The sequence below is a fragment of the Drosophila montana genome, unplaced genomic scaffold (genome assembly GCF_035044405.1).
Source record: "Drosophila montana isolate Dmon_TW-CO22-7 unplaced genomic scaffold, ASM3504440v1 contig_1783_1, whole genome shotgun sequence".
In the NCBI taxonomy this organism is placed as follows: Eukaryota; Metazoa; Arthropoda; class Insecta; order Diptera; family Drosophilidae; genus Drosophila; species Drosophila montana.
In genome coordinates this window covers 12928-38414 of record NW_026996710.1, presented here as the reverse complement: position 1 = coordinate 38414, position 25487 = coordinate 12928, and the positions used below count along the sequence as shown (strand labels likewise).

Genomic DNA, 25487 nt, shown 5'->3' with positions numbered 1-25487 from the left:
AAGGAAGGCAGGAGACTGATCGGCCGATATGACTCAGGGTCATATTCCGGCTTGCCCGACTTATGGATCATACGTCTTTAATATGGCGTTGAAGATCATTGTTATAAAAAGTAGCGTGCGCATTGGTAGGGCCTTCAGAGTGGTGTGGCATATTCCGTCATGGCCCGGTGCTTTAGCCCTGGGAAGGACTTTGATGACTTTGATCACCTCCACGCGGATGGTGCCAATAGGTGGTGACATCTGTAGCGGTGTCTCCAACGCTCGGGTAGTTTCATTGAGCTCTTCTGGGGAGGCCAGATCGAAAGGAGTAAGCCGTTCCTCCAGGTGGCTGGCGAAGGTATCAGCTTGCTCTTCGTCTGTAATGCAGTATTTACCATCGTGGCGAAGAAGGGCAACGGTTCTCCAGGGTTGGCGCTTCAGGTTTTCAGTTGCTCGCCAGAGCGAGTATCCTAAGTCATGGGTATAGTCCATGCTCTCCAACCTTCTAGAAAAAAATGCGTTTTTGAGTCTGCGAAGGGCCTCCTTGAGTTGCCGCTCCGCTCTTCGCCACTCCGCCTTGTCCCACAGATGCTGTGTCGTCTAAACCTGCGTCTGCACCGCCTTTTGATCCTGAGCAGGTTGGCTATGTCTGCGGGCAGCCCGTTGCCAGCATTGTCCAGCCGCCTGGCAACTGGTGGAGAGGTGGCTTCGGCTGCTGCTGCGCGAATCTTTGCGTTGAGCAGCTCAATGGCGTCCTCTACATCCCGTCCAGTGCAGATTTCGGTGTTGAGGTGAATACTTTCAATCATCTGTCTCTGGAAGACATCGAGATCAGTGCGCGCGTTGATCAGCCTCGGTACTGCGCTGACCACCCTGGCCCTGCTCTCCAGGGTAACTATCAGGGCCAGGTGTTCGCTGGGGAGATCCCAATCGTCAGCGATTTGGAGTGACTGGTCAGGGTAGATGGCGAAGTCTATACAAGACGGAGTGCCTCTGCTGACGTACGGGTATCTTGTGGGAGAACCTGTGACCAGTACCTTTGCTTGACGATGCTCTAGGCTGCTAGCTAGTTGAAGGCCACGCGCATTGCTGTTATTTGCGCCCTACAGCCAGTGGTGTGCATTCCAGTCGCCTCCCACCAGATATCTGCTTCCAGCCGAGTTGAGTATGACGTTGAAGTCATCAAAGTCCAAAGTCCACGTTACCAGCATCAGTGGGGACTTTCACAGTCGAATATTGGTAAACACGATTAGCAATACTCAATTGCGGAAAGTGAACCAAGTTATTTCGGACGAGCACAGCGCAGCCGCCACTATCTGATCGATTTTGAGTCCAGTCTGTACACTGGATTTCCTGTACGGTTTGCCTCGAAGCCAAAGATTCTGGGGAAAATAGGACCGTTGGTTCTAGTTTCTGACAGCAGAATTATTCCGATGGCATGTTTTTGTACTAAGGCCTCCAGCTATAGTACTTTACCTGAAATGCCATTGGCATTCCAGATTAGAACCTTCAGTGGTGTGTTCACTTGGGGTAAGGATTTGCTGTTGCATACCCGAACCCTGCTGCTGCATTTCTGCCAACCTCTCGATAGCTCGGCTCATGTCCTTGATGGCAGAGGAAAGTCCTTCCCCGTTTCCAGATATCTGCTGTTGCTGTTGTTGCGCAGTCACCCCCTCCTGTTGCTGTTCTCTCAGCAATATATGTAGCCTAGCTTTCGCTGGTCCTTCTCGCTGGCTAGCGCTGGGGACGTTGTTCTCTTTGCTGAATGCAGCTAGTTCTCTTCTGGTGGCAGCGGCGTATAAAAGCTCTTCTACTTGTTCAGTGGGTGCTGTACGGGGGGTGTTAACAGGTGTAGGCCCAAGATTCTTATTGCTGTGGCTTCGATTCGCTTGAGTCGGTGGGAGATTTTTTATTTTGGCGGGCTTTGGGGCTCCCGCACGCTTTGTATAGTCGGTGAACCACTCGCAGCTCTTGTAGTTGGCAGGGTGGTTACCACCGCAGCGCCCACTGCGGAACTGAGTTCGCGGAACTGAGTCGGGCCGTGTGCAAACAGTAGAGCGATGATTGAGCCCGCACTAAAGGCATTTGTGTTGTTTTCTACAGTATGTGGCCGTGTGCCCGTACTCCTGACATCTATGGCATTGCACCACGTCCTGGCTTCTTCGAGCAGTCTCAACCTTGACCACCTGCTTGCACAGCTTCCTGATAGTAAGAGCCTCCTTGTTGTTGGCCGCCGGCTGCAAGTTAATGAAGTGAATATTCATGGGCTCCTTGGTAGCTTTGCTGCTCGGATTGTGTACGTAGAGAACGGTATGGCCCTGGCTCCGCAGGTCGTCGATGAGCTCTCGGTTGAGTCTGGAGGCCTTTGATTACTATGCGGTAGGGCTTCTCCTCCTGAAGGTGGTTTGAGTAGAACTCAAGTTTTTGTTCTTCCAGTATCTGTATGATGGCCCTTTATGTGAGCACATCATTGGCTAGGAGTCGCATAGTCCTACCTAGGTTGGATTTGATGGTCGAGCTTTCCGCTACTTCGCATAGTATGAGCCACACGTCGTTGATGTCGTCGATGCGATTTAGGACGATGGGGGGGTGGCTTCTTTCCTTTAGTGGGGGCATTGTTGTTGGTCATTTTTTCGGGCACAGGGGCGCTGGTGCTGGCATGGGCGACAGCGTTGGGCTGGCCGCCCCCAACCTGAGAAGTCGCTGAGGTAGGCAAGTTCTCTTCTTGGACTGGGTTTATCTGCTCGACCTCAGATGCGTCAGTATCAATGTCTTCGACGTTATCGGGTGGTGCCACCCAAGAGAGCGTATCTATTGGAAGCATGAGTGCCAACTGGACTGGTGTCAGTTTTGTTCTGCTGACTAAGACTTTGTGCTTATCATTTGTTTTTCTCGCCTGTGCTTGAATCATTTGAGCCGCGGCTGCGGCGTGCGAATTGGGTTTGATGATATCTATTATACGCACTAGTTCGTATAATCAGGAAGGTGAAACTGAACTACTTCTTTCAGACATCAGCGCGGAGAATTTATTAGCAGCTGTTGTTAAGCGGCTGTTAAGCATTGAGGTGCTCGGCGGCGTAGCGGCGTCAGCATTTAGTTGACCTACCTCATTAGTTCGAGACGGCCCCTTGTTACTAATTGTGGGTGCATTGCTGCTGTCAGCACTCACTGGCATGGTGGCTCTATTGGCATTGCCGCTTGTTGGGTGCATGTCAGCACGGCAACGCAGACGACTTGCTCAATTTGTGACCACCTTATTTTGGGTTTGATTTTGTTTCGATCCACCTAAAACAAATTGCTTTGTCAGCAATTAGTTTTGTTTTAATTTCTGATGTTGTCGTTTTTGTGAAATTTTTGGTGTTTTGCACTCTTTGTGCGGAGTTGCAATAGCCGCTTTGGCCGTTTGCGCGCACTCGAGTTTTGGTTTTTAATTGTTTTCCGCGAGCACGTGCGTTCACCTTAAACACCAAAAAGTGACTTTCACATTTCTCAGTAGCTGGATTTGCCATGAAAATTGCTGTGGCCAATAGCTCTTGCCTTTCAGCCACGCTTCTTTCAAAGTGAAGCAAAGTGTGGTGGGATTTGTTGTATTTTGCACATAAAATTACACTCTTGCACTTCTTGGCATTTGAATGTTTTAAGCACTACAGACATAATTGTGCCTTTCTTGCGGCTTCTGCCCTTTCTACTGGGATCATGCCTTTAAATGTAAAGCATTGTAATGCATAATGCCCTGTTACCTTGCAAACTGGCCAATTTTCCGAAAGTCCTTATTGACTTTCGATTTTTTCTCCTCGTCTTTCAATGAGCATAGAGCACTCAACCTTATCTCTAAATACTCCATTACGTCGAACAATTTTTGAATTTCGTTTGTTCTTTTCACATGATTTTCATATGATTGCAAAGCTTCTCTATTAAGCTTGCAAATAATCATGTGTGCAAAAATTACATCAGCGTCTTCTAATAAGACCGTTTTCAATTATTTTAAATGTATTGATTAATTAATTGAATTAATAAATCCTTGTATGTGCTTTGCTGAACCACTGTTCAGTACTGGCAACTCTAGAAGCCAATTTAATTGTTCAGAAAATATTTTCCGTTTGTTTCCATAATGCTCAATCAATAATTCCCAAGTCGCATTGAAATTTTCTGCGGAGCCTGTTAGCAAATGCGACACTACGCATCTTGTTTCTCCTTTTAATGCCATTTTTAAATAGTTAAATTTAAGAGATGGACTCAAATTCTCTCTTGATTGAACCAACTCAGTAAATAATTCGGCAAACATAATTCGGAACCCCCATAAAAGTTTGGTACCTGCATTTTCGGGAGCATTGGTAGTTTCTTTGTTTTAACATGGTAACCCCTAATTTTTTTTTGATAATTGTCGTTTATTTCTTATGCTAGCTTGAACTATGTTTTCTACATCGAATCCTAGCGTTTTAATCTCTCTACCAAAAGTGATATTGCTGCCAAGCTTTTCTTTAAACACAGTATTTCTTTTTCTATCTCTCCTCAAAGGAATAATATTTTTCTTCTTCTTAATCCAAACATTTTACTATTGTTTTCTTTAATTTCTACCTGTGTTTCGTTTAGATATTTCATTAGCTCCTCTACCTGCCTATGTAACTCATCTACCCTCTTATCCATTGTTTTGTCTGACAAAAATTTTTTTTTAACTATTTAAGTAGATATAACAAATTTTGAATTTTTATGCTCTGAACCCATTGCAAATGGGTAAAAAGGGTATAATGTTTTTGTGCAAATGTATGTAACAGGCAGAAGGAAGCATATCCGACCCCATAAAGTATATATATTCTTGATCAGCATCAATAGCTGAGCCATGTCCGTCTGTCTGTCTGTCCGTCCGTCCGTCTGTCTATCTGTCCGCATGTATGAACGCTGATCTAGCTTGTTTCCGATATTAGATAACTTGCCCCGTTTCCAAGTAATCGATCAAAATCAAATTTCGGGAGCTCCCGACTAGAACCTCTTACTTGTTTTTAAATGGATTGTAATATTTTTTAACAGAAATTCTAAGTGGACTGTATTGTAAATAAAAATAAAATTGTTTTTTTTGGGTATTGTATTTTATTGCAAGGCGAACTTGCCGTTGTTTTCTCATGGGTTCGCCATAAGGCCCACACACTTTTTATTGTTTATATGTGATTTACAATATTATTTGTAATTAAGGGATTTAAAAAAAATCCTTAACCTGAAGTTTTTGCTTGGGCCTATCGTTTAGAAGCGCAGACAGTGTGGGTATTGGGAGGAGTACTTCTTGAAGAGTTTGCCTTCTGGATGGGCCTTGATCACCTTCAGCAGAGTTCTGTCGATCTCCTTCTGGTCGCAAAGATGTTGGCTCCGCTGGACTTTTTCTGCTTATTGGCCTTTAGACGACGGAAGTAGGCGTCGTTCAGATGCTCGGACCCCTTCTCCGTTTGCACGCCGTGGTGCTTCTTGAGGTATGAGTGTAAGGGGTGCTTCTCGCCCTTTTTGGTCGATTTGGCGACGATCAGCTTGACGTTTGAATGTTAAAGCGTCTTACAGTTCGGCTGAAGTGATTCCGGCACTGCTTGAAGGTCTTAGTTCTCAGCGTGCCGAAATTCCGGCACTGCTCGAAGGACCAAGGGAACTAGTATGTGAGTCCTTGATAGATACTGGTTTATTTATAGAAATCCTAGGTCTTATATACTAACAAAGTATCTTATTTTAACTGTGCTGTCGATGAATTGTCGCCAGCAGCGGTCATAAACTATGGATTTTAATTACGGTATTTTTCTCAACCTTGCTACTTATATTTCTAACATGCCGTTACTTAGCGTAGGTCACTTTACAATCTTAAGCGACCACATATGCGTTATCTATTTTTATGCTGCTGCTTGCAGTTTGGTACACTATGGTGTGATATAATTTCACCGAGGGTCTAAGTGAGACTCGGTGTAACGTGTTCATGTGTGAACAGCAAACTTTCATAAACTCATAAAATGGCTTTGCGCTCAAAAAAAAATCACCCTGTTTGCAGAGGTCACTGCACTAGAGGCGTAATTTTCTGTAGGCATTTCAAGCGTTGATCGAAAGTGTGGGCAAAACTCGCTGAGTACTTAACAACGGTGATCGGTAGTACATGTTAACCAATCTAAAAACAAAAGCTCTATGAACTTCGGCGAACGCAAGTGTCAAGCTATGTAACAAAGCAATGGCAACAGCATGTACATAAGAAACGCACGAAAGGCTATAAGACTTCGAGTGAGAAAAAGAGTAACCAAAGCGAAGCCCATTGCTTATTCAAATTAATCATTCACTCCGAGTTTGCGGTATTATTATTGACTGTAGATCCGCGTTAGCGGATTATGAAAAATGGGACCAGTTACGGAACGAGTCGTTTATTATACCGGGCAGACATGCTCTGTTGTTTATCAAAATTGAAGGTAAAACTAAAGACAATTGATTCTTCGAGCTAGAGTCGGCGGAGCCGACTTCCGTGTCGGCAATAGCGGTGAGCTTGCGCCTCGTGTGTGCTCTCATATTACGGGCAGCTCCAATAATGTTGCTGACCGATATGACGCAGTGTCAGCATTATAGGCCAAGTGACCGAACTAGAGTTCGTCGGCCACGCCTACCCAGTTGTACCGCGAAGTATTTCTTATTAACTTACATAAGCCGCTCAAAACCGAAATGTCACGGTGACGAACTTTTTACACTTTTATTACATAACTGTAAAACAATTACAGAACAACAATACAAAGTCACGTCGGTATCACCAAAATATTGCACTTTCCAGGTTTTTAAAAATATTTTTACAATAGAAATAAGAAAACTATTTTATTTCATATCTTTTCGATTTGCTTGTTTATTTGTTGCAAATTACAAGAAGCAGGCAGATCCAAATAAGTCTGTGCTATTTTATAAATGAATAATAGTTTTAACAGAAGCAAGCATACTCGAATTGGTAACAAATAAATTATGAGAACTATGCAGTTGGCTGATACGTATCAAATGCATGAAGCGAATGATTTTAACTAACTCGCTGCGCAGCATCGATGCCCTAACATAAGTTAAAGCTAGGGCAACCAATTTTTGAAAACAATAATAAGAGATATTTATGCATAGCAGTTTCTTCGTAGAGTATCGTTATAAGTAAGATGCCTCACTCTTATCAGTTGCGATGATGCTCCAGCTGTTTCGCCTGCGAAACCAGACACTGTCTTTTCTAATTAAACCTCTCGAGCTGTGCCTCTTGCGCCTTCCTAATTTTGTCTCTAACTTCCTCCGGTATTTTATCTGTAAACGCATGTATTCTCTCATTGGATTTTTATCTGTGACCGAATGTATTGGCCTTTTGTATTCCACTGTGGGACGTAAAATCAATTCAGCTGTATCGTTGGCTCCTTTCTTAAGTATTAAACATCTCGCAATCATTCCTTAGGTACCATGAAAACGTTCTACCTGCCCTGTTAGAGGCTCTATGAAACGGCGCTTATAATATCGATGCGGAGTTGATATTTTTACCCTGAACCCATTAAAAATAGGTAAGAGGGCTATAATGTATTTCTGCAATTGTATGTTACAGGCAGAAGGAAGCATCTCCGACGCCCAAAAAGTATATTTATTCTTAATCAGCATCAATAGACGAGTTGATCTAGCCATGTCCGTCTGTCTGTCCGTTTGTGCCTCCGTTTGTCCGTCCGTCCGTATGTATGAACGCAAGGATCTCAGAAACTAGAAGAGCTAGAGATTTTAAATTGAACGTAGATCTTCCTAGTGCCCGCGCACTAAGCAATCGATAAGCAACGATATCGAAATCAGGTTTTATGAGCAAATCTCTTAGCTTGAGATCCAGAGTCATCAAATTTGATGTGTTGCTTTTTGAATAGTATATAAATTTATCGAATATCTTTCATTTTATAGCTATCGCCATCTTCCCCGCTCTCCGCACACACCATAACTATTAATCAAATTAATAAACCAATTGGAACTACCCATAATTTAAGGCATAATTTAAATGTAATTGACTTCTTGAGAATATACAAAGTTTCTATAGCACAATAACATCTCCTGTTGAACATTTCAACAAGATCCGTTAAGAAACACAAAAGTTATTAAAGAAAACTTGTGCTTATTTTTACACGTGTTTGCGGAAGCTAGCGCAAATTGCAAGAATTGCTGTATACATGTACACAGACACGATGCAATTGCGTTTGTATTATATTTTGTAATATACGAAGTTTCTACAGCACAATAACATCGTCTGTTGAACATTTCAACAAGATCGGTTAAGAAACACAAAAGTTATCAAAGAAAATTTGTGCTTATTTTTACACGTGTTTGTGGCAGCTAGCGCAAATTGCAAGAATTGCTGTATACATGTACACAGACACAATGCAATTGCGTTTGTATTATATTTTGTACTGTGTGCGTGTGCTGTTCTATTAATTCGTTTTTCTCATCGATAGTGCGTTGTTGTGATGTGTGATGTGTAACGGGTTCGAGTCCTATAAAGGGACTTTTTTTTTTAATTTCTTTTTATTACTGCTAAAGCAACCGAACTCGTAGAGCGAGCTGCATTTGGTGATGGTAGAAGAGGTTTCAGGGTATCCCCTAGTCGGGAGCTTCCGACTAGATCCTCTTACTTGTTCAATAGTGAGGTGATCGTTTCGGAATTTAAAGATGCCTCGCTGTCGCAGTAAATAACCTTTGTTTCTGAAAATAAGCTTACTAGCTAAAGAATATGGCCCCTTATATCCGCTATTGTGCGCGATAGCATTCCCAAAGGCTTGCTTTACGTTCTCTTGAGCAGCTCTATGTGTACAATTGTGCTCCATAGTAATTATTTCCATCAGTTCGCTCTTGATTGTAAGGTCTGGCACCATATTTTTGCAATGCGTCAATTTAATGGTTGGAATGCTCTGTGCCAAGGCGTGTTGGAGGCTAGCATATTTTGGAAACTCCCATTGAATTGCGTTTACTAGTGTTTTGAGAGTTTCTAAGAGCGTGCATTTGTCAACGAAGTTGAATATGTGGCGAGTCTTACTTCCGACGAGTATCAGATTACGCTTCAAGGAGAAACGCGCCTATTTAAAACTACCTTATTCCTAAAACATTTGATAAGCTTCTCAGTGCTTTCGACTTTGAAGATCAATGACTACTCGCTATTACTTGTATCTGCGTGTGATTTGACCTCATTTTATAGGCACTAACATTTTGATTGGATAATGCATTCGCGACGAAGTTCTCCTTGCTTGGCTTATAATGGAACTTGGAACTATGCTCATTAATGGAGGCCTTCCATAATTAAATCTTAAAACAAATAAGAGGTTCTAGTCAGGAGCTCCCGACTAGGGGATACCCTAAACCCTCTTCTTCCAACAGGCGATATATATAAAATAAAAGATACTTGATATATATATACTATTCTAGAAGCTAAATGTCAAGTTGGGTGATTTTAGCTCTTATTATTTAGCAAAATTGCTCATAAACAGGATTTTGATATCGATTTTTATCGATTACTTGGAAACATGCAAGTTATCGGAATATCGGAAACAAACTCGATCTGCGCGGGTACTAGGAGGACCTTCGGCTAAAATTTCAAGCCACTAGCTCTTATAGGTTCTGAGATCCTTGCGTTCATACATACGGACAGACGGACGGACGGACGGCCGGACGGACGGACGGACGGACGGACGGACGGACGGACGGACGGACAGACGGACGGGCGAACAGACAGACGGACATGGATAAATCGACTCGGCTGTTGATGCTGATCAAGAATATATATACTTTATGGGGTCGGGGATGCTTCCTTCTGCCTGTTACATACATTTGCACAAATACATAATACCCTTTTTACCCAATTTCAATGGGTTCAGGGTATAAAAATGATGTTCTTAGCCACATAAAGATATTTCTGAAACTTGCCTATCGCCCATACAACAGCTAGCAGTACCCTCTCATTGGTGGCATAGTTGGTCTCTCTATTTTTCAAGATTCTTGAAATCAGCGACAAAAAAAAAATCGCTAGCTGGAATTTTTGCCCTAAAAAACTCAACGAGTCATTTTAAATAACGTGTCTCATCACTATCATTATCTATGTCATCTACTGCAGCCGCGGCTGTATCTACATCGTTGGCTGTTTAAATATAGAGCAGGATGGGTCTATGTCCATTGGTTCTTCTTCTCCTTCCCTATCGCCTGACCTTGAATTTTCCTTGCTTTGATGCCATCCATTTTGGTCTTGCCATTCAACAAAGTGATGATTATTTTCTTTGCTCTTCCTGCGCTTATATCCCTTTCCCTGCTTATCGTTCGGTCGACTTCGGTGCTTGCTGCAACCGTTACTGCCAGCTGCTTGATTATTTTCTTCAACAACTTTGGCGTAAGTGGAAGCAAATATACTTCCTTCAATGCTTGATTGTGCTTCTTAAGCCAAGGCATAATACGATGACAACAGTTTCGGTTGTGCCGGAAAAACTACTGCCTTCAAGGACCTCTGAGGTCATTAAACAGATGCGTGCAGTGCATCACCTTTAACCTCTTCATTGATTAGGTTTCTTTAACGCGGTCACATGTCATTATGATCTTATAAGTGATAGGCGTCAATTAGATTTTTACCCCGTCGTAGTATTTCACGAGGCTTATACGCCCTTGCCTGACATTTAATAATTCTTGTCGAAAGGTTCGCAATGAAGTTTTATTAGAAAAAGTGCAATCTAATCTCGCTAATATTGCGTTGAAATTAAGAACTATGTTATGAGGTCCAAGCAAAGCTATTGCTGTTCCTCTAACTTTTTTCGTAAAAAGGTAACAGCTAGGTAATGTGCTTCACTACCGTAATATGACTTAAATATTCCATATGCGTCTACGGCTGACTGCCTCCATTACACATATTTATCCTGGTCGCCATTGAAGTCGGAAACAGATTTTCTTATATCTTTAATAAGCTCCCACCTGAGGTACTTCTACTCGCAAGCTGCTTATCTGACTTCTAACTGATCTCTGACTCAAATTTCGCTGCACATTCGACTAATGCACTTTGAAGCAGAGCTCGCACATGATTCACATACATTTTATGTTCTGTTAGAAAACTGTTTTCGGAATCTAGGCACGCACATATCGTCACTATCGAACTCTTTGCTAACTTCTCTATATAATTTAGCGAAACTCAATCATTTTTAATGTTCGTTCTCACTGTTTTAATCCCTTTTTAATTGCGTTATAAATAGATTATGTCCGACTACGCACGGTCGGCAGTTTAACACCGTTGCCCAGACTGCTCTTAAATTTGAGCTTTCGTTTTATACGAGTGAATTGCAAATTAAATTTATTTCGCCGTCGCTTTGCTTTATTTTATTTATTCACAATTATTTATTTAAAGTTACTGTTGAACTTGCATGATTTTATATAAAATCTAATATTGGTGTCAAAGTTGATTCCATATTCTATTAGTTGGGCGCCAATTAAGAGGTTGAGTGCTCAGTGTTCTTCTTGCTGTTGTCGGGTACGTTAACTAGCTACCTGAGTTATCTGGGCTAGTGGGGGTAAGAATTGTCGTGTCGGCCCTTCGCTCGACAACCAAACAATTATTATTATTATTTTTATTATTTTTGGCACCGCCGGAGAAATATATTTTTCGGGACTTGTTGTAAATTACAAAGCCAAATATAATCTGAATCTTAGCTTAAGGTTTTTGAAAGCTACATCCGCCGCGGCCAGCAAAGCACAAGCGTTAACGCTGACAGGGCGCAAGGTTTCAGGTTACCACTGCGGAGCGTTGCAACTAGAGCATTGATCGCATTATTTTGTGCATCGCATGCAGCCAAATACGGCCAAAGCGGCTTTTGCAATTCCGCACAAAGAGTGCAAAACACCAAAAATTTCACAAAAACGACAACAGTAAAGTTTTAAGCAAAACTAATTGCTGACAAAGCAATTTGTTTTAGGTGGATCGAAATAAAATCAAACCAAAAATAAGGTGGTCACAAATTGAGCAAGTCGTCTGCGTTGCCGTGCTGACATGCACCCAACCAGCGGCAATGCCAATAGAGCCACAATGCCAGTCTGTTGTGACAACAGCAATGCACCTACGATGAGTAACAAGGGGTCGCCTCGAGCTAATGAGGTAGGCCAACTGAATGCTGACACCGCTACGCAGCCGAGCAGCTCAATGCTTAACAGCCGCTTAGCAATAGCTGCCAATAAATTCTCCGCGCTGATGTCTGCAAGAGGTACTTCAGATTCACCTTCCTACCCTTTAATGGACTCCGAAGACCCCGTCAGCAGCCCACACGCTGGTGCTAGTGTGAATAGAGACCCCGTTGACGCCCTAGTGTGTATAATAGATATCGTCAATCCCAATTCACCCGCCGCAGCCACGGCTCGACTGATCCAATCACATGCGAAAAAAAGGACAAGCGCAAAGTCTTAGACAGCAGGTCCCCAGCTGCCGCGCGGCGAAAACAGAACAAAACTGACACCAGTCCAGTTGGCACTCATGCTTCCAATAGATATGCTCTCTTGGGTGGCACCACCCGATAACGACGAAGAAATTGATACTGACGCATCTGAGGTCGAGCAGATAAACCCAGTCCAAGAAGGAAACTTGCCGGCCTCAGCGACTCCTCAGGTTGGTGGCGGCAGCCAGCCCAACGCTGTCGCTCATGCCAGCACCAGCGCCCCTGTGCCCGAAAAAATGACCAACAACAATGCCCCCACTGGAGGAAAGAAGCCACCCCCCCATCATCCTAAATCGCATCGACGACGTGTGGCTGGATAGCCTGACCATCAAATCCAACCTAGGTAGGACTAGGTGACTCCTAGCCAATGATGTGCCCATATACAGGGCCATCATACAGAAGCTGGAAGAACATAAAATTGACTTCTACTCATACCAGTTACAGGAGGAGAAGCCCTACCACATAGTAATCAAAGGTCTCCACCACTCCACCCTCAACGGAGAGCTCATCGACGACCTGCGGAGCCAGGGCCATACCGTTCTCCACGTACACAATCCGAGCAGCAAAGTCACCAAGGAGCCCATGAATATTCACTTCATTAACTTGCAGCCGACGGCCAACAACAAGGAGGCTCTTACCACCAGGAAGCTGTGCAAGCAGGTGGTCAAGGTTGAGACTGCTCGAAGAAGTCAGGACGTGGTGCAATGCCATAGATGTCAGGAGTATGGGCACAGATACTGTAGAAAACAACACAAATGCGTTTAATGCGGGCTCAATATTCGCTCTGCTGATTGCACACGGCCCGACTCAGTTCCGGCAACATGCGCCCACTGCGGTGCTAACCACCCTGCCAACTATAAGGGCTGCGAGTGGTTCACCGAATATACAAAGCGTGCGGGAGCCCCAAAGCCCGCCAAAATAAAAAATCTCCCACCGACTCAAGCTAATCGAAGCTGCAGCAATAAAGTTCACGGGCCTGCACCTGTTGACTTCCCCGTACAGCACCCACTGAGCAAGTAGAAGGGCTTTCATACACCGCTGCCACCAGAAGAGGACTAGCTGCATTCAGCAAAGAGAACAACGTCCCCAGCGCAAGCTAGGCTACATAGACTGCGGAGGGAACAGCAACAGGAGAGACTGACTGCGCAACAACAGCAACAGCAGCTATCTGGAAATGGGGAAGGATTATCCTCTGCCATCAAGGACATGAGCCGAGCTATCGAGAGGATGACAGAAGTGCAACAGCAGGTTTTGGGTATGCAACAGCAAATCCTAACCCTTCTAACCGCGTTACTATCCAAATGAACACACCACTGAAGGTGCTAGTCGGGAATGCCAATGGCATTTCAGGTAAAGTACTAGAGCCGGAGGACCTAGTACAAAAACACGCCATCGGAATAATTCTGCTGTCAGAAAGTAGAACCAACGGTCCAACTTTCCCCAGAATCTTTGGCTTCGAGGCATACCCTGTACACTGGACTCAAAATCGCTCAGCTAGTGGCGGCTGCGCTGTCCTCGTCCGGAGTAACTTGGTTCACTTCCCGCAATTGAGTATTGCTAATCGTGTTTACCAATATTCGACTGTGCAAATAACAGCAATGCGTGTGTCCTTCAACTAACTAGCAGTCTAGCGCATCGTCAAGCGAAGGTAGTGACCACAGGTTCTCCCACAAGATACCCGTACGGCAGCAGAGGCACTCCATCTTGCATAGACTTCGCCATTTATCAGGCGATCCCTGACCGGCTCCTCTCAATCGCTGACGATTGGGATCTCCCGAGCGACTACCTGGCCATGATAGTTACCCTGGAAAGCAAGGCCAAGGTGCTCAGAGCAATACCGAGGCTGATCAACGCGCGCACTGATCTCGGTGTCTTCCAGAGACAGATGAGTGAAAGTATTCACCTCAACATCGAAATTGCCTTCCTTGTCGAAGGTCTGGGAAAGACTGATTGTCGCCCGACTAGCAAGGCTTACGGATCACATGGCCATCCTTCCTGATCACCAATTTGGGTTCAGGGGAGGGCATGGCGCTGTTGAACAGGTTTACAGAGTGATTAACCATATTCTTAAGGCTTACGACGACAAAGACTATTGCTATGGAGTCTTTATAGACGTTAAGCAGGCCTTCCGGATTGATGGATTGCTCCAGAAAATCAAGATAAGTCTTCCCGCCCCCTAATTTCTACTTCTGCGCTCTTATTTAATGGAGCGAAAGTTCGAAGTCAAAGTTAGAGCAGCAATCTCTCCTGCTCGCAAAATGAAGGCGGGTGTCCCTCAAGGCAGCGTACTGGGCCCCTTTCTCTACAATTTGTATACGGCAGACATCCCCACTCCGGACGACCTACACGAGTTTGCCACCCCAGGTAAACACCTAATGGCCACATTTGCCGATGACGTGGCAATATTTTACTCCGCCCATTGCGAGTACGAAGCCACTAACGGGGCCCAGGAATACATCCACTTGCTTGAGAGCTGGACACGCAGGTGGCACATCAAACTCAATGCCTCGAAGCGCCAGGCGGTCAACTACACACTGAGGCGTGGCAAGGCTCCAGCAGTCTGGATAGATGGTAGCCCCCTTCACCCTGGCAGAAGCGCCAAGTATCTTGGAATTGTACTGGATAAGAGGCTTAGTTTTCGTGCGCACATTGACGGCCCTCTTAAGCAGCGCCGCTATAAGATGGCCAAGGACAACTGGCTACTAAACCCCAACAGCCCATTGCCACTTCGCTGCAAACGGGCAGTTTACAACGTCGTGGTGGCACCAACTTGGAGATACGGTATTCAGGTTTGGGGCATTGCATCTCGGACAAATCGAAGACGGATTCAGACACTCCAAAACTTGGCCTTGCGCCAAATGACGGGTGCTGACTGGTACGTCAGAAATTCTTGCTTGCACAGAGACCTCAAAATGGAGACCATAGAAAGCCAATTCAGAGCATTCGCCAACCGGTACAACGAACGCTTGCAGCGACACTGCAACCGGGTAGCAAGAGACCTCGCTGGGAGGTGTGTAGTCAGGAGGCTCAAGAGAAGATCGTTCAAGGACCTCCTACAACCACGACATAGGAGACGCCCCAGAGTCCCCCGACTATCTACGTGACGATGCAGCCTTATTCAAAAAACCGCCATTGACGTTTGTCCTCGATAAAGCCTGAGGACTCAACCAGGTTTGGCGAAATATCAGCTAAGCCAACTGTGTTGTAATAAAAATGTATGCTATCTTTGATTCAATACAATAAACAAAAAACAAAAAATATTTTTAATTTTTTCTTTGAAGCACCCCGACAGCTGCGTGGGAGCCACCTGACGTTGCAACTGACATCGCAGCCTGTGATTACTTACACCGGACCCCCCACCCACCCACCACGACCCAGAAACCTGTGCAAGAACTAGCACCGTCACCGCTCAGAGCGACCAAGCGGTAACAGCAAAGATGAAGTGCTTCCAGACAATGCATAAAGTTTTAAAATAAGTTTACATAGTGCTACACACAGTAGCCAGCCACTCAAGCGGGAACAACATCAGGGCCCGGTAAGAATACTGCCTTGTCTTAAAGTCGCTGAGTAGCGAACTTTAAGTAATAATACGATTAAAGATGCAGTTTGGCTTCTGTAACTGAATTGGATCAGGCTGATTTTTATTATAATTTGAAAAAAGTTTGCGAACAGATCGGCAATGACTGCCTTAGTATTCGCACTCTCTTCTGCAAACATAACCGAAGACTATACAAACAAGTAAGAGGTGTTCTAGTCGGGAGATCCCGACTAGGTGATAACCTGAATCCTCTTCTACCAACAACTAAGGCGCTCGTTTGCTTTAGAAGTAATAAAGAAAAATTAAAATTAAAAAATAATTGTTCCCTTGGCAGGCTTCAAGCTCGCAACTTACCGCACTACTTGCCGCCGCCTCTACTCAACAGCCACACCAATAGTTGAGAATTGAGACGTGAAAAAAAAACAAGTTAAAATAGTAGCACAGAAAACCACACAATCGCTATAGCAATGCTGTAATAAAATTCAAGCAGACGAATGTGTGTGTACATGTGTACAGAAATTCTCGGAATTCGCGCTAGCTGCTGCAAACACGTGGGCAGCCAAACCACATTTTCTTTTATGTTTCTTAACCGATCTTGATGAAATTTTCAGCAATAGATCTTATTGTACTATAAAATATTCGTATATTCTTAAAAAGACAATTGATTTAAAAATGAAGTTGAAGTTGGTGGGTAGTTCAAATGTAATCGAGTTATTGCTACATAGGGGATTTTAACCATTTTTTATGGGTTCAGTCAATACAAAAAAATAGATCGCTCAATAGGACTCGAACACGCGACAGACCACACTTCTGCCACCACCCCTTCTCACCAGCCACAACAAGAATTGAGTCTCTATGAGAAAAAAACGGATTAAAATAGCAGCACAGAAAACAATACAATCTCAATTGCAAAACTGTTGATAGAACTAAAAGAAGACGCGCAGGAATGTGTGTGTGTACATGTTTACAGAAATTCTTGCAATTTGCGCTAGCTGCCGCAAACAAGTGGGCAACCAAAACATATTTTCTTTCGCGTTTCTTAACCGATCTTAATGAAATTTTCGACAGTACATCTTTTTGTACTATAGAATATTTGTGTATTATCAAAAAGTCAATTGCATTTATACTGTGGCTTAAATTATTGGGCAATACAAGTCCGATTATTAACTTGATTTATATCTTTGTGGTGGTAGCGGGGAGGTGGCGATAGGTATAAAATGAAAGATATTTGATATATATATACTATACTAGAAGCAAAATGTCAAGTGTGGTGACCTTAGCTCTTATTATTTACCAAAATTGCTCAAGTAAAGGGATTTCGATATCGATTTTTATCGATTACTTGCACCTACTGCTAAAATTTCAAATCTCTAGCTCTTATAGGTTCTGAGATCCTTGCGTTCATACATACGGGCAGACGGACAGACGGACGGACGGACGGACAGACAGATGGACATGGCTAGATCGACTCGGCTATTGATGCTGATCAAGAATATATTTACTTTATGGGGTCATAGACACATTATACCATTTTTACCCATTTTTAATGGGTTCAGGGTATAAAACTGTCTTGCGTCTCAAGTGCACAAAGCTGAACCATTGCTTTGGATTATGTTAAAAATGATGGCGACAACAGCGATTGTAATCCTTGTTGCATAAAGAATTTTTCGTAGAAAAATTTTATTCGGGGAAATGTATATCGGGAGAAACCAGAGTGATTTCCCAATTTCTTATATTTTTAATAGCACCTCAACTTCAACTTTTGTTATCTCGTTAGTTCCCTTGAGAACCAGGGTGGTACATCAGACCTCACTGGGTAATCAAGAGGACCGCAGATATCGGTGTACAGGGTATCATAATATAATTTAATGGCAACATCGGTGTGTGCACAATTGTACAGATGGGAACAATCGACTTGCAGAATTAGATCATGTCGCTTATAAAAGCAGCCTTCCGAAAGCAGTGTACACGATCAGCTAATTTCGATTCCTTGATTGGCAGACTGGTAGGTTTATATACACCATAGCGCGTCCGCCTGGTAGAAAGTTAAGCGAAGACACATATAATTTGTGAAACCATTACTCGACAAACTGTAACACTACGTAAAATAATCTAAAAATTTTCTGGCATAGGTTACATTCTGAATGAGTGTTAAGTGAGACAGTTCTGAATGTTCTGAAAAAATGTTCTCAGGAAAAATGACGGACATAGCCGCAGAGCAATTACGTGCGTTAGTCAAGGCTGTAGAGTCGAATACACTAGCGCAACAAAAGGCGCAGAATAAACAGAGAAATGGAAACATTAGGAATGAATTTAGCCGCCAAATAAACGATTTGACACAACAGATCAAAATCACGCACATCGCATTGCCTGAATTTCAAGTCTATCAAAGCGCTTAAATTATATAGGGTATCAGATGTGACGAGCCCCTAAATGCTATAAAGTGCTTAGCACAATTCGAATTCGTAATCGCGTCTTGGCGATTGGCGGCAGTAAACGCGTATGACATTTGCAAACCATACGACGGTAGCTCTCGCCACTATCAGGCGATCATCATACTCAGAAGTAAAATCAAGCGCGCAGCTAATACTGCATTTGCCTCATTTAATACTCCCATGAACTTCGAGGCTATTATTAGAAGGCTCGATTTCGCATATAGCGACAAACCTCTGCTCCACGTCGTAGAACAAGAGCTTAGTACGCTCAGACAGGGAAGCCTTCCACTTTTAGAATACTTCAATGTTCGCCCTGGCATAAACTCAGAAACTCGAAGAAAACCATGACGAAAAACACTTCGCAGAGAACTATGCCAGAAACCTAGAGGAGACGGCTTATAAATCGAAATGTTGTGGGCGTAACGATGAAATTCTTAATCGCCCCGGGCGCGTCCAAAAATTGTATCAAGTTCTTCCTAGGCTTAAAAAACGTAGTCCCTGTAGATTCCATCTTTCGCAGACTCTAACGAGACACTGCCATATAACACATCTGCAGTAGGCACAATCCGAACAACGGATAACTCGCCCATATATTCAAAACTATATCCCTTCCTAATGGGAATAGCCGACTTCGTGACTCGTGAAATAGAAGGCTTTCTACCGAACGGTATTATCAAAAAGACTCATGTAATAATCCAATATGGGTGGTCGACAAAAAGGGAACAGTAATAAAAAAAAAAGCGGATGGTTATAGACTTTCGTAAGCTAAACGAAGAGACTATTCCAGACAAGTACCAGATGCCAGATATTTTAATGGTTGTAAAATATCAAGGAAAAGCCAGATTTTTCACAACACTGGATCTAAAGTCCGGATAGCATCAAATTCTGTAACAAATCTAGGGAAAGCCAGATTTTTCACAACACTGGATCTAAAGTCCAGATAGCATCAAATTCTGCTTGCAAAATGCGATCGAGAGAAGACCTAATTTTCTGTTAACAGGGGATGTATGAGTTCTGTCGACTTCCATTTGTACTCAAAAACGCAGGTATCATATATCAGAGAGCTATTGATGACGTTCTGCGCGAACTAATCGGCAACACGTGCTATGTCGATGTTGACAATGTGATCATGGCCTCTGAAAACGCCATGCTCACGTACGCAGACTATAAGAAACCGATCGATTTAACGACCGACGCGTCAAATTATGGGATATGAGCAGTTCTTTCTCAGAATAAACACCCTATTACTATGATATCTACAACACTAAAGGAGATCGAAATAAAATACGCAACGAATGAGAGAGAACTGTTATCTATAGTTTGGGCCTTAAAAGATATAAACATTTACACTGACCAACAACCCATCGTATTGATGAGTTCTAAGATTTTCTAGAAGCCCGGCAAGTTAAATTTTGTCGCTGATTCCTTGTCGCGACAAAAAGTTAACGTCAGTTTAGGTTTTATAATAATTTAAGAACTTATCCTTTCTCTTCTAACATTCCAGGCCTATACCCGTAGTACTTCTATTTCTCGCAGTGACTGATGCTCGGATTACCGTCTATTCACACTCCGATTACATTCCAATAGTAGACGGCTAAGTATTAGTTTGGAGCCAACATGATTTCGTAAGGCACTCAGCTAATATCACAAATTTCATGCGTATAGCGGATGAGACTTATTTCCACAGTCTCATATGTGTAAGCTCCTAGATATAGATATTAAACACATGGATATGCTTGTTGTCAGCATTAGCAAACCACAGGATAGCGAGAAGCTTAGACTTTTGTGACGCAGCTTTAAGAATCATGACTGGCACTCCTGATGCTTCCACTTTCGAAAAATTAGCTGGTCCGAGTCACAACTCATAGTGTCAAAAAAAACAGGCAGGTTGTGATCAACACCAGAACACAGGATGAGATAAACCGCGTGACTAACACCATAAACCAAATCCTTAAAGCAAAAAAGGAGGATCAGATTGAAACCGGTCATCTTTACGAAACACTTTTGGCTAGAACAGAATCTTAATTACCGAAGTTTAGAACCTCATGCTCACAATAACTCTTGCTAAGGTAAAGATAATAAATTCAACCATCTTAGATCATGCTGATTTTAAGTCTAGCTTACATAGAAAGTATCTTAAATTAAGATTTTACAGTCTGATAGCATCATCCACTGCATTATTGAATACCCTAGAATTAAGTTCATATGTAAGCATTTCCAAATATTTTCCGTAGAACATATTCACACAGGCTTGCAAATCTCAGACAGCTAGCCAGTCAAATTGCCTAGCTGTCACAAATTGCGTCTCTACAACCTATTCGACGTTTTGCGAAGTTGCGACACGCGACACCTGCGCTCGTGGCTTACATGCAGGAAGCGTCGCCCACTGCCAATCTCAGCCTAGCCACCTGGAACCCATTACGATTGGCGAAACGGGGTGTCCCTCATCAACAATCGCCCGGCTAAGATAAGCGTCGACGATGGCCCATAGGTAGCTGTTGCGGGCACCTTCCTCGTCACATTCGAGCACACAGTGTCGGTAAATGGTGCCAAGTGGTACCAAGTGCGTTAATCGCGATAAAGTCGTGAGAAAATTCCATGGAGTCGCATCCACGTCGCTGCTGAACATTACCGAACACGATCCAGTGTTGAGCCTCCAACTTCTACACCGACTAAATAAGTAGAATCTGCATGTCATCCAGCAAATTAGGGACGAAGTTTCTTCTAGCTTTAGTGGCCCAGCAGCGGTGGCATTCTTCGTTGCAATAGGGCAGCGCATGAGGAAAAGACAAGAGGCCCGCGACCTACAGGAGTTGGTGGCAACATTTGTCACGGCCGAGGACGCCCATGCTTCAAAGGGGGGAGTAGTTCACTAGTAACACTCCGCAGTCCAGCTGGGAAGGCTGGGACGACGAACTCCAGTTCGGTCACTTGGCCTATGATGGTGACACTGCGTCTTATGGGCAACCTTTGTGAAGCTGCCCGTAATATGATACCCCACACGAGTCGTAACCTCAGCGCTATTGCGCTACACGGAAGACGGCTCCGTCGACTCTAGCTGTAAAAATCAATTGTCCTTAGTTAAAGCTAAGATTTTAATATTCACCAGAACGCGTCCGCCTGGTACAACTCCAACGACTCATTCCGCAACCGGTCTTATCTTTTGTTATCTGCTAACAGGCGGTCCTCCACTCCCACTAACGCGAGGTGAAATTGTATTGTATGCTGAGATGTGTGTATTTGGTGCTATTTTAATACGTTTTTTTCCGCGAAAATGAATTTTTGGTATGGCTTTCGAGTAGACGCGGTGGAAAGTAATGCGGTCGGTACGGGTTCGAGTCCTATTGGCGGAAATATTTTTTTTATATGTTACTGCTAAAGCAACTAAGCTCGTAGCGCGCGCTGTGTTGGATGGTTCAGGGTATCCCCTAGTCGAGAACTCTCGGCGTAGTGCGAGCTGCATTTTGTGTTGGTAAAAGAGGGTTCAGGGGATCTCCTAGGCGGGAACTCCCGACTATTCAACTCTTATAACTTACGAGACTTGCAAAATTTGAATACCGATCTTTATCGAATTCTTGAAAACGGGGTACGTTACCGATTATCGGAAAAAAACTCGTACTGCGCGGGCATTTGGAGGACCCACATTTTAAATTTCAAGTCTTTAGCTCTTACAGGTTCTGAGATCCTTGTGTTCATACATACGGACAGACGGACTGACAGACAGACGGACATGGCAAGATCGACTTGGCTATTGATGCTGATGAAGAATATATATACTTTATGGGGTCGGAGCTGCTTCCTTCTGCCTGTTACCTACATTTGCACATATAAACTATACAAATTTTACCCATTTTTAATGGGTTCAGAGAATAACGAGAAAGAAGGTCTATCTTCGGCACACCGAAGATTTAATACCCTTGCAGGCCCAACCTTTTGATAATACTCATGGTGGTTTGCCCGCATCTAAGAAGCACAGGGAGAATATTTAATGCCGAGTATGGTTAAGATATCCTGCAAAACAAAAAAGTTTTCCATACACAACTAATTTTCGACCGATCGTTCCTATAGCAGTTATATGATATAGTAGTCCGATGTCAATAAGATTTTGCATAAATGGAAGGAGCAGAGTAAACCTTATAAATGCCGAGTTTGGTGAAGATATCTTGAAAAACAAAAAAATGTTCCATACAAAAACATAATTTTCGCCCGATCGTTCCTATTTCTGCTATATGATATAGTGGTACGATCTTGATAGGATTTTGCAAATATATGAGAAGTTAGGAAAGCTAATAAATGCCGAGTTTGATCAAGATATTCTGATAAACAAAAATATTATTCATACAAGAACCTATGATTCGACCGATCTTTCCTACAGCAGCTATATGATATAGTGGTCCGATCCAGCTGCTTTTGACATATGTACTGCGTGCAACAGAAAGAGGCACTTCTGCAAAGTTTCATAAAGATAGCTTTAAAACTGAGAGACTAGTTCGCATAGAAACAGACAGACGGACAGCCGGACAGACGGACAGACGGACATGGCTATATCGATGCGTTACACATCTCACACAAAAATAGCTCTCAATTTTGGTTCTCTCCACAACAGGCTTAAAGGCTGACACACACAACTATATAAAGCCTGCCTACCAAATTTTGGGTCTCTTGCCCTTAAAAGCTCCGAAGTATGCTCAAAGGCAGTATTTTGAAACCAATTTCATAGAAACATTACAAGTTTTCGATTACTTGTAACAATTTTATATGTGCGGGCACTCTGGGGATTTACAATCAAAATTTCACGTCACTAGGTCTTATAGGATCTGAGATCATACGCGTTCTTGATTCTAAGCTTCAGGCGGTGCTTTAGTTTCAGTCCTAACATGTGAAAATGTGGGAAAGAAATCAACTGCCGAGCATATGTGAAACGGCTTAAAAGTTCAATGATGTATGTGTGTATGGATGCTGATGAAGTATATATATACTTTGTGGGGTCGGAGATGCTGCCTTCTGTCTTTTACATACATTTGAAAAACATTATGCCCTTTTTTCCCATTTTTAACGGGTTCAGGGTCCGAGAATTTCAAATAATATTTATCAACATTCACTTATAATATTGTGTTCCCTACTCTTCGGCAAACGTTTGAATTGGAAGCAACGCAGCAACAGGGACCGGATCAAATTTGTTTAAAAGAAACTTAAAACTTACCGTGCGATTTCCAAGATTTTTTACACGGCAGGTCAACTTTACTGTTTTTCCCACAAGACCGGTAATGTTGCTAGTTATAGTCGTATCAAAGGTAGGTCCACCTGTGCCTGGTGTGGGTAGATCTTGTAAAAAGTCTGTAAAGAAACGCTTCGAGGCGCCGTGAGATCTTCCTGTAAAATAAAAGTACCCAAAATATAGTTACTAACCTGTACAAAAAATGTGTTTGCATTTATAAATATAAACACGTAAGAGCCGACTGGAAGATACTATGCCCGACTAAAAGGTACTAAGAACTAAAGTCAATATAAACACAGGTGGCTATTCGCTCCTTGAACGGCACGCCATCCGGATAGCTTGTCACTCACCAAAAACCGCACGAGCGCGTGCCTTAGCTGCATTTTGTTGATGTCGACACGAGCCACAAAGTCAGTCGAAACACTGCCTACAGAAAAGCTTTTGAAGTACATTCGAAACTTAATAAGACCGACGCTTAGTATTATTGCTTAATACATAGCAATGGTTCAGTTGCCGAAATGTAAAGACAAATTAAACGAGAAAGAAGGGCAATCTTCGGCATGCCGAAGATTTAATACCCTTGCAGACCGAACCTTTCCATAATGCTCATAATACTTTGCTCGTATCAAGGAAGCACAGGGAAACTAGGTAATGGCAAGTATGACTAAGACATCTTGAAAAACAAAAAAGTTTTTCAGCCTATGGTAGCTATATAATATATGGGTCCGATCCAGCCGGTTCCGATATATGTACCGCGTGCAACAGAAAGAGGGACGTATGCAAAGATTCATGACAATAGCTTTAAAACTTAGAGACTAGTTCGCATAGGAACAGTCAGACGTACAGACGGACAGATGGACAGGGCTATATCAACTTGGCTGTTTATACTGATCAAGAAAATATATATATATATTATACTTTATGGGGTCGGAGATGTCTTTTTCTATGCGTTGCACATTTCAAGACAACATTATAATACCCTCTGCAAGGGTATAAAACTAAGCCATTAAGAGTGCTGTAATCGGAAGAGCCCGACTAGAGGGTATCCTGAACCTTCTTCTACATAAACCAGCTAAAGCTCCCCAACATTTTCGATCGGTACCTTCTAGTCCCTACCAAGCGAATGACTGTAAGAAGAAATTATAGTAACAAGTATCTAGCTTATATGATATTAACATTGTGGGATATTATAATGATGGGATATTTAAAATGAAGGGGAAGGAGGATATAGCGTAATACTGTGCTGTAGAAGTTTATCTGATCTCCGAAATTTGTTAGGCAGAGATCGCGTTCGGTGGCGTCGGTTGTTACGTACCATGGTAGGCCGGCAGCCTTGCGTGCTGCCTTGGTTTGGGCTACTTTGCAGCTTGATTTGCGGTTTTAATAGCCTGTCGAGCTTTTGGAGCCTTCTAAAGCATTTCGCTCTGGTTACAGCGATATGGAAGAAGAATTACGTCCAGAATAACAGCCAAACATTCTTCTCAAAAGCTTTCAGAATCCTCTCGACTAACCTATGGCATTGTTCAGGTGTATCATCTCATTCTCTCTAGCAAACCTGGTGATGTTCAGGTGTGCCATGTCATTCTCTCTAGCAAAGCTGGTGATCAGGGATCACACTGGAATCTTCCGTAATGGGTCAGACTCCACGTAATATTTCTGCTTAAATTACTGTAGCCAATAAAATATTCGGGTGATACAAGGCCAATAAAACTGCAGGCCAGATTTGCGGATGAGGATGTTTTCGGCGCATTTCCATATAGTGGGAAAGTGACTTATTATAGCCTTTGTCCACTATGCTTAAGAAATGTCATATTTTCAAATTTCACATATTGGTGATCCATCGGTTGTCGGTAACATGTGAGTGGGAA

The 25487-nt window shown here is 43.1% G+C and overlaps 1 protein-coding gene across 1 annotated transcript in view; it reads right to left on the bottom strand.

Annotated features, from left to right (window-relative positions):
• Positions 1-23780, bottom strand: part of dpr8 (defective proboscis extension response 8) — a 267234-nt gene extending 243454 nt beyond the window's left edge. The window contains exon 1 of the mRNA XM_064700530.1: positions 23605-23780. The gene's annotated coding sequence lies outside the window, so the exon portion shown is untranslated. The remainder of the gene's footprint in view (positions 1-23604) is intronic.
• Between the last annotated feature and the right edge of the window lie 1707 nt (positions 23781-25487).